At 37.4% G+C, this 14164-nt stretch overlaps 1 pseudogene; it reads right to left on the bottom strand.

Moving 5' to 3' along the window:
- Window positions 1-13795, bottom strand: part of LOC137394326 (dolichyl-diphosphooligosaccharide--protein glycosyltransferase subunit STT3A-like) — a 40195-nt pseudogene extending 26400 nt beyond the window's left edge.
- Between the last annotated feature and the right edge of the window lie 369 nt (window positions 13796-14164).

Raw genomic sequence — 14164 nt, 5'->3', positions numbered from 1 at the left:
TATGGTATCAACACTCGATCGACCCAAATTCTCAAATATAAGTAGGTATCAAGAGATGGTTAATGAGGCAGAATATTCCATCAGATTATGCAACGCTTATATAGTGAATTGAAGAATGATGGGTGTGTCCAAAGGAATTAATGAAGCGAAAATAGTAAACAGATTTTCGCGAAATTGAATTTCGCGAAAGTGAATTTCGCGAAATTGAATTTCGCGAAATTGCACATTATATATATTATATAGTCAACTTTCGCGAAAGTGAATTTCGCGAAAGTGAATTTCGCGAAATTGGATTTCGCGAAATTGGATTTCGCGAAATTACACATATATATTATATAGTCAACTTTCGCGAAATTGAATTTCGCGAAAGTGAATTTCGCGAAATTGGATTTCGCGAAATTGGATTTCGCGAAATTACACATATATATTATATAGTCAACTTTCGCGAAATTGAATTTCGCGAAAACTGTTTATATATATCATTAGATCACAAAATTATTGAACCGCGACAACACTTCTACTTGTTATAAATCCTTCAAGCGAATATGCCTTTTCAATTCAGTTCATAACTTCACAATGAGTACCAGAGACAACAGAAAAAGGAAATTTCAAGAACGATTACATTGTGTAGATAAATGTGTGAAGCGATGGGGTTACTGCTCTCATGGAATGGAAATAAGCGTTCGGAAGCGAAAAGCTTGTCGATTTCTCTTACATGAAAAGTTCTATCAAGATCTCAACGAAAGATTACGGTTTACAGTAAGTACTACAAATTCAATCTAGATGTTATGTAGGAATGATACAATGAATCTTCTCTTCTGAGTAGTAACTATGTGTTCTAGGCTGATTGTATTCATTGCAATTGCAAACTCCAATATCTTAGCAAAGTGTATGTTATATCCCTACTCAGAGTAAAACAGATTATTTTAACTGAATATCCTCCTCTGTCTGTGTGTCCTAGTCTGACTATGTGATGTAACATATTTGTTTTTCTTATTGTCTGTATGTCCTACTCTAGCTGATTGCATATCATCTTCTGTCTGCATTACATCTTGCATATCATTCTATGATTCGATGACTAATGCAATTGAAATTTACAATTTAAGTTGGAGTCCATTGTGAATGTAGAGTCTACTATCTCAGCAAGGATATGGTAAACCATCCTGACTGTAATCATTGCAATTGCAGGCTCCCGTATCTCAACAGGAAGATTCCATTCAGAAAAAGGATGGATCTTCTTCTTCTTCAGTAAGTATTACATTATATTTGATTTTTAGTTTGAATGAATGATCTAATCTGATTGTATGTCTTACTTTTACTATATCTCACTAAAAATAATGTATGTTTTGATTGTAGACAGTTCATTCTCATTCGACAATGAAAGAAGAAGAAGAAAATTGGGATTGAATGAAATTCAATAGTCTTTTTTATATTATGTTTTAGCATTTTTATATACAAAACTTTTATTCAATAACATATCCATTGATAGTAAGTTTAAATCCCTATGATATATCATCAAATAAACTATATAAAATTTAATCATAATATCATTTCCTTAACTCATTACTGTCTTGATATACAGAGTTTATAATCTTTGTTTTAATTTCTCTCTGAATTCCTTCAGATTGCATGCTCCGTCAATTCTGAAAAGTTTTAATCCTGATGAAGACTTAGAGGCGATAGATAATTTCAGAATTTATGAAGTTTACAATCAAAATGAATATTCGTTCGCAGACACATCATTCTCATTCGGGATCGGAAAAAAGAAAATACATACAAGCTCCGACGATCTCGAAATCCATCCGCCACCGTCCGTCAACCCGTCGCCACCGAGCTCTCCGTCAATCCCCGAAACGGCACGGAAGAGCGACCTCTACCGGACGCCAACGAAATCCGATAATCCCAAATACAACCGCGAATCGTCTCGCGGCCCGACTCACCACTCAGCCACCGACACCACCACTGCGACGTCACCAACCAACTCACACCATTACTCACTCGCACCACGAATCACACAGATCGCCATGACTCACACCATGACTCAACACCGCCTAGCTCCGCCCCCCAACTGTCAATCAAACAGATCCTGATGTGATGTCACTTCCTGCTCCCTAAGCTCCGCCTAGTGTGTGTAGATCTGCTCTCACTATACTACTTGCCACTAGTTAAAAAAATTGATCTGTAAAAGCCGGAATGATTTTAGTTTCAACATAGGAAAAATGGAAACATGAACAAGCGTGGGTAGCTAAGGAAAGTTAATGTGCAAAGACTCCTTTGACCACTATTATTATTGTGACATTTGATGGTGAGTATATATATAAGACGTGTCATTAAAAGAGATTACCATAGTTTATTCCTGTTAAAACTAATATCAGATAGCAAACACTAACTAAACCATTCTCCTTACTATCACTACTTGCCCTGCAACATACTGCCCCTGCCAGTGGGCAATAGGTTGCCCATCGGCAGGGTCCAGACTTTTCCTGTGGGCAACATACTGCCAATGAGCAGGGTCTATAGACCCTGAAAGTATTTTTACCATTTTACATAAAGTATTCAGCCACACCATGTCATATGGCCCGAGGACTAATTACTGGCAGCTGCCAATTTCTGTGCTCTTAGTTAACTGTCTGTGTGAGACATGAGTGGTAACTAGCATAAGACACTGCATTCCGCTGACACGAATATAAATGTTACACTTCATTTCACTACGACTGTTGAAGACTAGGCCACAACGGGACTGTTAGAGTTCTTCTTTGGTTATCAGTTAGTATTAGATTAGGAATTTACATTTTTGATATTTAAAAAAATTATCGACTATGGAAGTTCCCAAGAAACGCTAAACTGACAGAAAATATCAATCATTTATTAATGAATGGATGTCAGTAATTTTAAACAAAGGTGACAAATAAAACAGAATGTTTGCTGTGTGTTCAAAGTGTTGCTGTGTTGAATGAGTACATTAGTCTTCGCTACGCAAAGAAACATTAAAACTCAATTTAAAGACAGGTTTTAGGTCTGTGAACTCAACAATGAAACAACATTTTGCATATAATTCAGAATTGATATTCACACCTGTCTTAACTCTGTAATAAACCTAATGTTAACCTTCCTTATATCTGTGTACATGGATATAGATTGTAGTTGGGTGTGACGAACTTATTAATAATCATTGAATAACAAGATTGTGAACCATAAGCAAGGCTTCTGTTAGGACTATTGTACCTTCATAGCTATTGTAAAACCTTTAATTGAACAACCATCATATTTCTTTATTTGACTGACCCCATAGGAGAAGAGTTGAAAAAAGAGCGCCACCCTTTAATTGAACGTCAGTTGATTTGGCTGCCACCTTGACATTCTCTGATCTTTGCGAAATCATAATAGCGAGTGATCAGTAAAAAGGTGTCCGCAAACTCGTACTAATAATGACTTGGTTACATCAACAATAATTAGTTCTTTCATTGTTTTTGTACGTATCAAAGTCCATATACAATCTTGAAGTAGGACACAGGCTGTAATATCATTGCAGGTTAATTGCAAGCGATATATATTAACTGGTAGAGATCTTTTTGGCGTCTCAATGCATATTTTTAAGAGATATTTGACAAGTCGGAAGTAAGTTAGCCGATTTATTGCATCTAACAAGGTTAATATTGATTCAGCAGAGGGAGGGCAAAATATAGGTGGCATTCACTTCGGCCTTAAAGAATAAAGAAAGCATAATATTATTATGCTTTATTATTTATCTTGAAGTGTTGACTGATGTTCTAAAAAAAGAATCAAGGAGATTGACCAACCAGAAGCTGAGATATAGCCAGCCAAACACAGGTCTACCAAAAAACATAAGTGTTTTGGTAATCATCAATATATGACGTATGAAATCGACTTGTGTGCCATTGGTCAATTAAGCCAACTAATACGCTCTCTTATAACAATCACGGCGTTTTAATTGGTTTAATCCCTGGAAGTATAGAACAATCAAATTGGGCCTAACAATTATTGCTCTGAGATTTCCGAACCAGTCCCTCTGACGTGTAGATTAGTTTTACCATAAAATAACTACACGCATCTATTATTTCGCAACATTCTGCTAACTTGCTAGTTCAGCTCAGTTTTGTTGTTCTCTTACTTAGCTTCCCTATTCAGACTCATCTTTAGCGTTTTTCAGGTTTTTTTTAACTAATAGCAATGAACTAACCCAATATTTTTTTTATCTAACTTTTAGCTAATAAATGGAATCAATTACATCAATCATCAATCTCGGTTATCATTTGGAATTTTCTACAAATTATATTAGTTACATCATTTATTTTATACGCAGTTTTATTATTATTTTGTATAATATGCATTATGATTATTATATTAATCATAAAAAATAATCATAGATAAGATAATAGATCAATAGAAAAATCAAACCAAAAGTTATCGTTTTCTTTTCTTTCAGCAAGAGCAGCACGGTCAAATTATTCTTTTTAAGATCATGGGTGTAGTGAACTTACAGTCTGTTAATAGTGACGATATTCATGAAAATCAACTGAATGCTGCAGTAGATACACACTGGAAAAATGATGAATGAACAAAAAGTCACATTCCTATTTGTTATTCTGAACAAACTGCATATCGCGAATGTCGCCTATAGACTATACACGCGCCGTTCGTTGAACAGAGGATCTTCGGAGCATATTCGTGGAGATGGAGTTAAAATTTGAAGCGCAATAGTCAGAATCTGTTCTTCTGTTTTGAAAAATCATGGCGAGGGGTTGTGGGCAAATGCCTTTACCACACAATGTTTGCTTGATTTTCCTGAAAAACCAGAGCTAGTCTGTAAATTATTTACTATCGCGAGAAGCGTTTCACATCTCGTAGCCAAAACACCCAACTAACAATTTTACGTCCTCAGAACGTTCCAGGGATGTTCCGAAAAGTCCCAGAAATGTTACATCGTAACGTTGTCACAAGATTATTTGTAGACACATTTTCAACGTTCCAGCAACGTTGTGGGGAAAACATTGCTAGAACGTAACTCTTAAAACGTTCCATCAATGTTGTGGGAATTACTTTGCTGGAACGTATTTCCCATAATGTCCCTACAACGTTGTGGGAAATACGTTGCTGGGACGTATTTCCCACAACGTCTCAGCAACGTTGTGGGAATTACGTTGCTGGAATGTTAGCAAATGATCCTACATAACATTCCCACAATATTGGGAGAACATTGCATAATATTCCACGAACATTTCTTCCATAATATTGTCTCAAGGCTTTTAGCTAACATCCCAGGAAGGTTACGCATAGAACATTGGTGGGACATTGATGCGTAGGGATTTTCCATATTTATTATACAATATCCCTAGCTACTGCGCATCGCTTTCCTGGCCGCAGTAATCTCGTTGAGCTAAAACGAAATATAATTATAAAGGCATACAAGTTAATGGGCATTAGCTTCGTTCTACTAACGAAATGATTTACATACACGTCGGCTTGTCAGACGACACGTAGTGTTAATCAATCGGTAGATAGACTATCACCATCCATCTGACACAATATGTATATGTGGCGACCTGGTCAGTTGCGATGTGTTCACACTGTCACGTCTTACTTTGACCCGTTTAACGGATAGTTAGAGCCTAATAGACCCTAGTCATTTTTGCAATATGTCTAATGAAGTGCGAAAATTGAAATTTGTAGTGACTCTTCATTTCATTTACATAAATCATTCAAATTTATCATTATTCTTTTTCATTATTTTGTTTGTTTTTATATCTGTAATGAAAAATCTATAACATTTTTAATTCGCTTCATTTTAAATAATTTTTTGTTATGAAAGGGGGACAACTTCCAAGAAATGAATCATGCATTTTTGTACCATTCTAGCTAGAACGTTAGAGGAAAAGGTTTGCTAACGTTATTATAACGTTGTTACAAAACATTGTCATCGAATGTCCCAGCAATGTTACAGGATTGCTACTTTGAAATGTCTGGGTATAAACATTCACATAACATTGTCTTCTAATATATTCGGAACAGTATGGCATTTCACCATTATGGAACATTCAGCAGATGATCTGGTGCAAAATTTCTGCAACATGGGGAGAATGTTACAGAACATTCCACAAGCATGCCTTTCATGATGTTGCCTCAAAGATATTAGCTAACATCCCAGGAACGTTTTCATGCAGAACATTAGTGGGGTGTAACTGTGTAGACAATTTTTAACATCTTGATGTTTCACAGAATGTTCCTCTAATGAATTGCGTACAATGTTACTATGATGTACCGAGCATAACCGTCGACAATATTCTTTCCTTAAGCTATACAACATTTCACCAACATTACGTCTCCGAAGCAACCTAATTTTTCTATAATGTGCCATGCTTAACCTTCGCACAACATCTCTTCTCAAGGCTGCAGGACATTCAACAAATATTGCACCTTAGATATATACAAAGACTTTTACTAGATTATTCTTAAAATAATCTTTGTGAGCATCTCAATAGTTAGGGCATGGTTCCGAAGCTGTATATTTTGGTACAAACAGTTGCATGATATAATAACAAAAAATAACATGAAACACAATAAAAATATAGCCATAAAATGACTAAACTCTATATATATTGTCATCATCAAAACATGGCAGAAAAATACCACAACCTTTACACCAGAATAAATTATATATCAATGATACACAGAGACAAACAAGCAAAGCTATGATCATATTTGTGAATAATGCTACAGTCCACCAAATGCTTTACCACATTAGACTAAAGTTTTTCCAGCTCGTCCCTCCTTGGATTGTGGTGGCGAAGGCTGTTCTTTCATCCAACAATTCAGATTACAGTACAATCCTTTAAGCCCTGAAATGTGAACAAGAATTTATATTAGCATATGAGAACTGCTAAAAAGTACAGAATACAAACAAAGCAAATATGAGTATAAACTAAATATGGCAACAACCTGTTAACAAAGTAATTATGAACATCGAGGTTGATCTGCAAAATCACAGTGTCACTTGCTAGATACATGAAATAGTACCAGCAATACTTTTCTTTTCACTATTTGTGGGCACTCTATAATAAGGTAATATTGTCCACTCATTACTCAAGTTTTTGGAATCGCGATTCCTCATAATAGGAACAGCTGGATACAAAAGTGCACAACCACCATATTTTCAAAAATCATCCCGATCAGCTTTTTATTTAATGGCTTCATAACTGAGCTTTCTATAAGGCTGGAACTTCATATTGGCATATTATGAAAAATGCACAAGCATATCATACTTACGGTTGCGCTAATAGTAAGTTTCTTCAGAAGCAACTAATGTCCTAGTTGCATTGTTCTTATGCTGAATTATCATTTTAATAATTTGAAATTTAAAAAAGAGTTGTTGTAGAATAGCAATGCGGTAAATTAATTAGTAAATCTCCTGTAGCCAAAAACATGAACTTGGAAATATCCATTAAAAAATAATAACAAACTGTAAGCTAACAACTCCGCATTATTCAAGTTATTCACTTGGAGTAAACCTTTCTGATGAGACGCTATATGTGCAAACAGCTATATACGCAGATAAATGAGAAGCACTGCTAATGCTACTGCAGATTGTTCCAAAGCTATAAGAAATGCCGTGCAGATATTTAATAAAAAATTAAACGATAAGATTTTGTAAGTTTTAGTTGATCAAGAAGTATGCGAGCAGCCTGCTTTTTAAATTTCCTTTATAAGCTTGTTTGAATTAGCGTGTACACTCTTTTAAAAATACATAGTCAATCGGCTATTGTTGCCTCTTACATATTGTCAAATTCTTCAATCATACCTATCTTATATCACAATCAAATAGCTGAAAATCATGTCATAAAAAGAGAAAAAGAAATTACATCGTACTACTAGCTCTAAGTTGACGATTTGGTGAAAGGCAGCACGATTCTCAACCTAACATGCTTATCACAAGTTATACATAATCTAACACAATGCAAATTTTCAAGAGTTGCTTTCTTAATTATGTACATGTGCACACAACTCTTAGATTTCAATATTTTCTCTGCTTAAAATTCTGATGTGCTAGGTAGTTAGTGTTGAAATGTGCTTCCAATCTGCCAAAAAATCTACGTTTTGTACTACAGAATTTTCTAAATTTGAAACTAATTTTTCCAACTTTCAATAACAAAAATCACAGTTAAAGGGAGAGTAACTATAGATCTATCGTAAATTCCAGAGTACAAGTCGAGATCTGAAGTTTGGTTCGAAAATCCTGGCTTGGACATGTACATACCGTAACCTCTTCCTTGGCCCAAATCTTTTGTTCGCTAATAGTTCAATCGGGATGAGAGGCGGGCAATGCGTAGCTGAGGAAATTGCATTCAAAACACCATCAGTAAGGACGCCTTTTTTGGCGCCGTAGGGAATACTACAATTAACAAAAGACTGAGAGTAGCATGTTATGGTGAAGATCACAGGGAACAACAAACAAGCACTTAACCAACATACTGGTTCACCTCAATACAAGAACAAAACCGCTACCTCGGATAATAGGTATTCAACAGAGTAGCAATGCCGCGAGACAGATTTCTGTCAGAAATCGTGATTCATGTACAAGAAAAAGGTGTGAATGCCCAATAGTGGATATGTCAAATGGATTACTGATGTGTGGCCTTGTAGGCAGATACTACAAAAACCAACATCAAATTCAAAACATATCACGTAATTCCAAAAGAGAATCCTAGTGATGACATTTTGAATGGTGAATAATGGGGGCCTGGTGTTCCAATCAGCTCACATTGAGTAGGATTACTGGTATTTCACTATTTTATAAATAAATTCCTATATGTGATATCATATAATTTTGATTTGCAACGGTTTTTTGAAGTTGAATTTTACTAGAAATCGTGCCATGAATTACATTACCGTCGTTTTTTTGGTGCAGACACCGCAGCAATACTATTTAAATTCATGAAAGAAACGGAGTCACTGTTGGGATTCAAACACAAATGCTCTATGGTAACATCTTCCAGCGCAGCACGCTGGAAGCTTGTAGGTGTAGCATAAAAACACACTGGTCAGTGCGCGAGGCGACATTGCATTAGAAGGACTGGTCTTGTGTACTGAATATTATATGGTATGTTTATCGAATTTGATATGGTTGTCACGACATTAAGGGCTTAGGGCACAAATAAACAAACTTTCCATGTAGCTGAACTAAAGCATATTGATAACATATTAGTAAGCCTACAACATGTATAATAAAAACACAGACATGGAAAATTTGGAATAGTGATGGAAAAATGCAAGAAATATGGTTAGATCTCACCTGTCTCAAAGTTATTGATACCGATTCAATTGGTTATGGAGAATTCACTGTTGATGGTATGTTGAACCTGTGTATGGTTGGCAAATTGACCATAGTAGTGGTGATTGACTAGATAGCGATTAGACGATTAGTTGCAAAGATAATGGCTAGATCTTGTGAGATTCATTCTAAAAAATCGCAAACAAACCACATTAGAGATTTTGCAAACAACAAATTGATAAACTATCTATATGGTAATGAATCAGATGGACTTGGACTGAGATTGAACCAATAACCTTGTAGTTTCAAACCCTAAATCTGGCCACTAAAAACTGCTGGTTGGTCACTACTAATATTGCTCAACATTTTCCAACTGAATAACAAGTTTAGTAGCTCAGTGACTAACAAACATGTCTTTACTCATTTGATATATGCGTATAGATCTTCATCTTTATGAAATTTTGGAGACAAAAATAATGGCAAAGAAAGAATTCTTCAAATTAAGTTTAGGAAATGGCGTTCAAACTTGTATGAGTTGGTCACATCAGAGTTGTCTTCTCTATTTTATGGCAGTCAAAAACTATTAATGATTCACCATTACTCCGTTTGTCCACAACACACAGTCTCTCGCAATGAGATTTATTATCAACAATGCCTCTGAAGTAGGTAATGAAATCAAAAGACACATGCTACTACTCGGTAACATGCTTTACACCTTTTTTTCACGCATATATGGCTTCAAAGCCATTTTAATTCTATTAGCAAAAGCTCACTCAACCAGCAAAAGTGTTTTTATTAGTTATTAAGACATTCAATAACACGGTTGCGATACGTGAAAATATCAAATATAAAGTTGTATTTCTCTTGAAGCATAGAGGTACAGTTAAAGAACGAAAGCAATATGTAACCCTTTTAGTGCCATAGGCCTACTCTTTTTAATGAATTCCTGTTTACAGAATCGTGACATTTTAAAGACAAATTATATCCATTCTATGACCCGCAAATGCTTTTCAAGCTGTTTTCCAACGTCAAACGCATCCAAGAACGATAATCCACTGCAGTTTACCACCATGGAGTACAATTATTTAGAAACAACGTCTTTAACACTCGGTTTTATTTACAGAGAAAAACTTGAATTTGTGCCAATGCAAAAAACTTTACTCACCTGCAATAACGATTGCAAAAAGTGTCAATATCAATTATTACTATATTGTGAATTTTATTGCAAGCATTGCAGATGAGTTAAGCATCGTTAAATCATTAATTAAACTACAACCACAGGGAAAATAAATCAATATGGCGGATATTTCCTCCTCCCAGTTTTGCCCTGTCCAATATTTTCAGGCATAATACGATGTAAATGCATACCTTTAAACTCTTTCGAAGAAGTTCGATGCGGATTTTTATCTTTCCCACGCATCGAACTTCATAAGTCTCAAAAAAATTATAACTAAATTCTATGTATATGCCCACAAACAACCTCGGTTGATATTTTAATACAGTAATACAAAAGAGTGTTTAATCTCTTTGTAAAGATTTAATAGACGTAAACTGACAAAGCGTCGTAAAACCACGGTTATGGAAGACCAAGCGAGTCATACTTAACGCCGAATACCTGTTGGAGATTCCGAGAAATTGGTGATTTTTTTTGAAACTACCGATGTGATTACCGCTGCCTATACTCATGTTGTTGTGTTAAAACTGCCAAAAGAGTTCTGAATGAATATCGCCGAGTGATTTATTCACTACTAATGGACGTGATTTGACGTTATTTGGTAAGAAACCTCAAATTGTTGATCAGTTACAAAACTGTCTTACACAAAGCCACTGCACACTCGCAGATCTGCAAAAATGATGCCCGAAGGGTTGAAATCAACTTGATATCGAATAATGATTACCATATTTGCCTTGTAGTGACTGATTTAACTCATGCACTATTATAAGCCCCTCTGTGGGGCTTACAGACAATTTAAATCAGACTGAGAGCCTGAAGTAAATTCTACTCGACAAGGATAGACAACTCCCAACTCAAGAGCGAGTTCACACAAACTTGATGAGTCAATAAACATATTTGTGGGTGAGCCGATAAACAGACTCGAGAGTGAGTCGATAAGCAGACTCGAGAGTGAGCCGATAAACAGACTCGAGAGTGAGCTGATAAACAGACTCGAGAGTGAGCCGATAAACAGACTCGATGGTGAGTCGATAAACAGACATGAGAGTGAGCCGATAAACCGACTCGTGGGTGAGCCGATAAACAGACTCGCGGGTGAGCCGATAAACAGACTCGATGGTGAGCCGATAAACAGACTCGATGGTGAGCCGATAAACAGACTCGATGGTGAGCCGATAAACAGACTCGATGGTGAGCCGATAAACAGACTCGATGGTGAGCCGATAAACAGACTCGATGGTGAGCCGATAAACCGACTCGCAGGTGAGCCAATAAACAGACTCGAGAGGGAGCCGATAAGCAGACTTGATGGTGAGCCGATAAACAGACTCGATGGTGAGCCGAAAAACAGACTCGATGGTGAGCCGATAAACAGACTCGATGGTGAGCCGATAAACAGACTCGATGGTGAGCCGATAAACAGACTCGATGGTGAGCCGATAAACCGACCCGCGGGTGAGCCAATAAACAGACTCGAGAGGGAGCCGATAAGCAGACTTGATGGTGAGCCGATAAACAGACTCGATGGTGAGCCGTTAAACAGACTCGATGGTGAGCCGATAAACAGACTCGATGGTGAGCCGATAAACAGACTCCGATGGTGAGCCGATAAACAGACTCGGGAGTGAGCCGATAAACAGACTCGTGGGTGAGCTGATGAACAGACTCGATGGTGTCTTTTCTCAACTATTACACCCTAGCAAGCCAAGCGCAATAATTCTTGATGTTCGGTCAATAGCATTTATAGTAAATGCAGCTATAATACGCTGGCTAATATCACAATGCTAAAGTCAGAAACAGTGACAAGAATGTTATACCTATTTGCTTTTCAAACACAAGCAGAGCCTATTTGTAAAGAAACACAGTATCTTTATTGGTGTTATATCTCTCAGTACCAAGCAGTAACACACCAACATTGATCAAACCGGCAGGATATATATAAAAATCCACAATTGATTGGCTGCACAGTAATCAGGTCAACCAATTCTACAATAACATATTTCGAATACAAAAACGATAACATTTGTCACCAACTAATCACGCAATACGAGTATTAATAATTTTTTTTTAGTGTTTGTATAGTATCATGCAAATCTTAGAACAATATGGTAATAAATGGTTAACATAAAAAAATTGCTAGTATCACACATACATACACTCTAAATTGAACAAATGTTAAGCGTGCGCCTTATAAATGACTATTCAAATTTGTCTGAATTGCGATGAACGTAATATAGATCCGTTGAGTTAGCAATTTGAAGCTGCCGGATTATAGGCTTAAAAAAGACGTCATCAACTCATACGCATTCTGACGTCTACAAATACGGGTACATACTGATTGACAGCTCATTCGCTTTTACAAGCATGAAGTGGGGTCCAAGACCATTCGCCCATCCGTAGATCCTATCGGGGACGACAGTGACCCTCTCGGGCTACTGGACTCACCAGTCAAAATCGATTTTTGAGTGCAACTAGTCTCACCAACCACCTCAGCCCTTTTTAGGGCTATCATTTCCGTTTTAAGGGTTTTGTTCTGCGACAACAATGGTGGAAACTCGGTGTCGTACTGGTCGTCCACTTTTTTTATTACAAGCCCCTCACTGGGGCTTGTTTTATATTATGGGGTTTGGTTCTCTTTTTGTTGCAGACAATTTTCCGTTTCGCTCCATTTCGTACGTTTGATAGGGCAGAGATTTGGTAATGCGGTAAGGCCCAACATACTTGGGTCGAAGTTTTGTTCCTCTACCTTTTGTCTTAAAGTATGATTTGAGCCAGATTTGATCACCTTTGACAAATTTTGGCTCTTTTTCACTGTCATCTGTCCGAGGCTTGCATTTTTGATGCTGCCGTAGTTTTATGTATGCGGTCTGCATGTCTTTTTGTAGTTGTGCTGCATACTCGTCCTCTGTAAAATCTAACCCAGTGGGGTAGTTGACCAGGAGGCCATGCGGCAGTCGGACGTCTTGCCCTAGCATCAATGAGTTGGGCGTCTCTCCAGTGCTTCGATGTGGCGTAGCCCGTATGATCCGTATGATTTTGGGCACTAGGTGATCCCATTCCTGGTGTTCTGACTCGGCCAGCATAGCCCTCAAGGAATTTCCCAGTGTCCGGCTCAATCTTTCCACTATCGAATTTCCCTGGGGATGATAGGGAGCGCAACGGGTTTTCTTGCAGTTCCATAGTTCACAGCTGGCCCTAAATAGAGCTGACTCAAACTGTGCTCCTTGGTCCGTGTGTATTGTTTCAGGGATCCCAAAGTAGCTAAACACTCGCTCATCTAGAACCTTAGCAGCTGTTGAGGCCTGCCCATCACGGATTGGAATGGCGTCGTACATCTGGTGAAATGATCTGCAAGGACTAAAATCTGGGTGTTACCTTCGGTAGTCTCTGGCAAGGGCCCACATAAATCTACCGCAATAACCTGCCATGGTCTTCCGGTCCCCAGCTTGTTTTGGGGATCAGAGTGTCGGTGGCGTGCTGGTTTTGCTTTCTGACAAGCAACACATCCATTCACCCACTTCCTGACATAACTCGTCATGCCAGGCCAAAACCAATTTTGGCGGATTATGGCCAGGGTCTTATTAAAACCAAGATGGGCAGATTGGTGCGCGGTCTGTGTTACCTCTGCTTGTTTAACTCAGGGACATATCACCCTTGAGGCTCGTCTACTTTGATAAGGCAACTCTACGTGCAGCACACCAGAT

This window comes from Watersipora subatra, chromosome 4 (assembly GCF_963576615.1).
Source record: "Watersipora subatra chromosome 4, tzWatSuba1.1, whole genome shotgun sequence".
Taxonomy (NCBI): Eukaryota; Metazoa; Bryozoa; class Gymnolaemata; order Cheilostomatida; family Watersiporidae; genus Watersipora; species Watersipora subatra.
The sequence above is the reverse complement of the archived record's forward strand: the minus strand, read 5'-3'. Positions and strand labels throughout refer to the sequence as shown.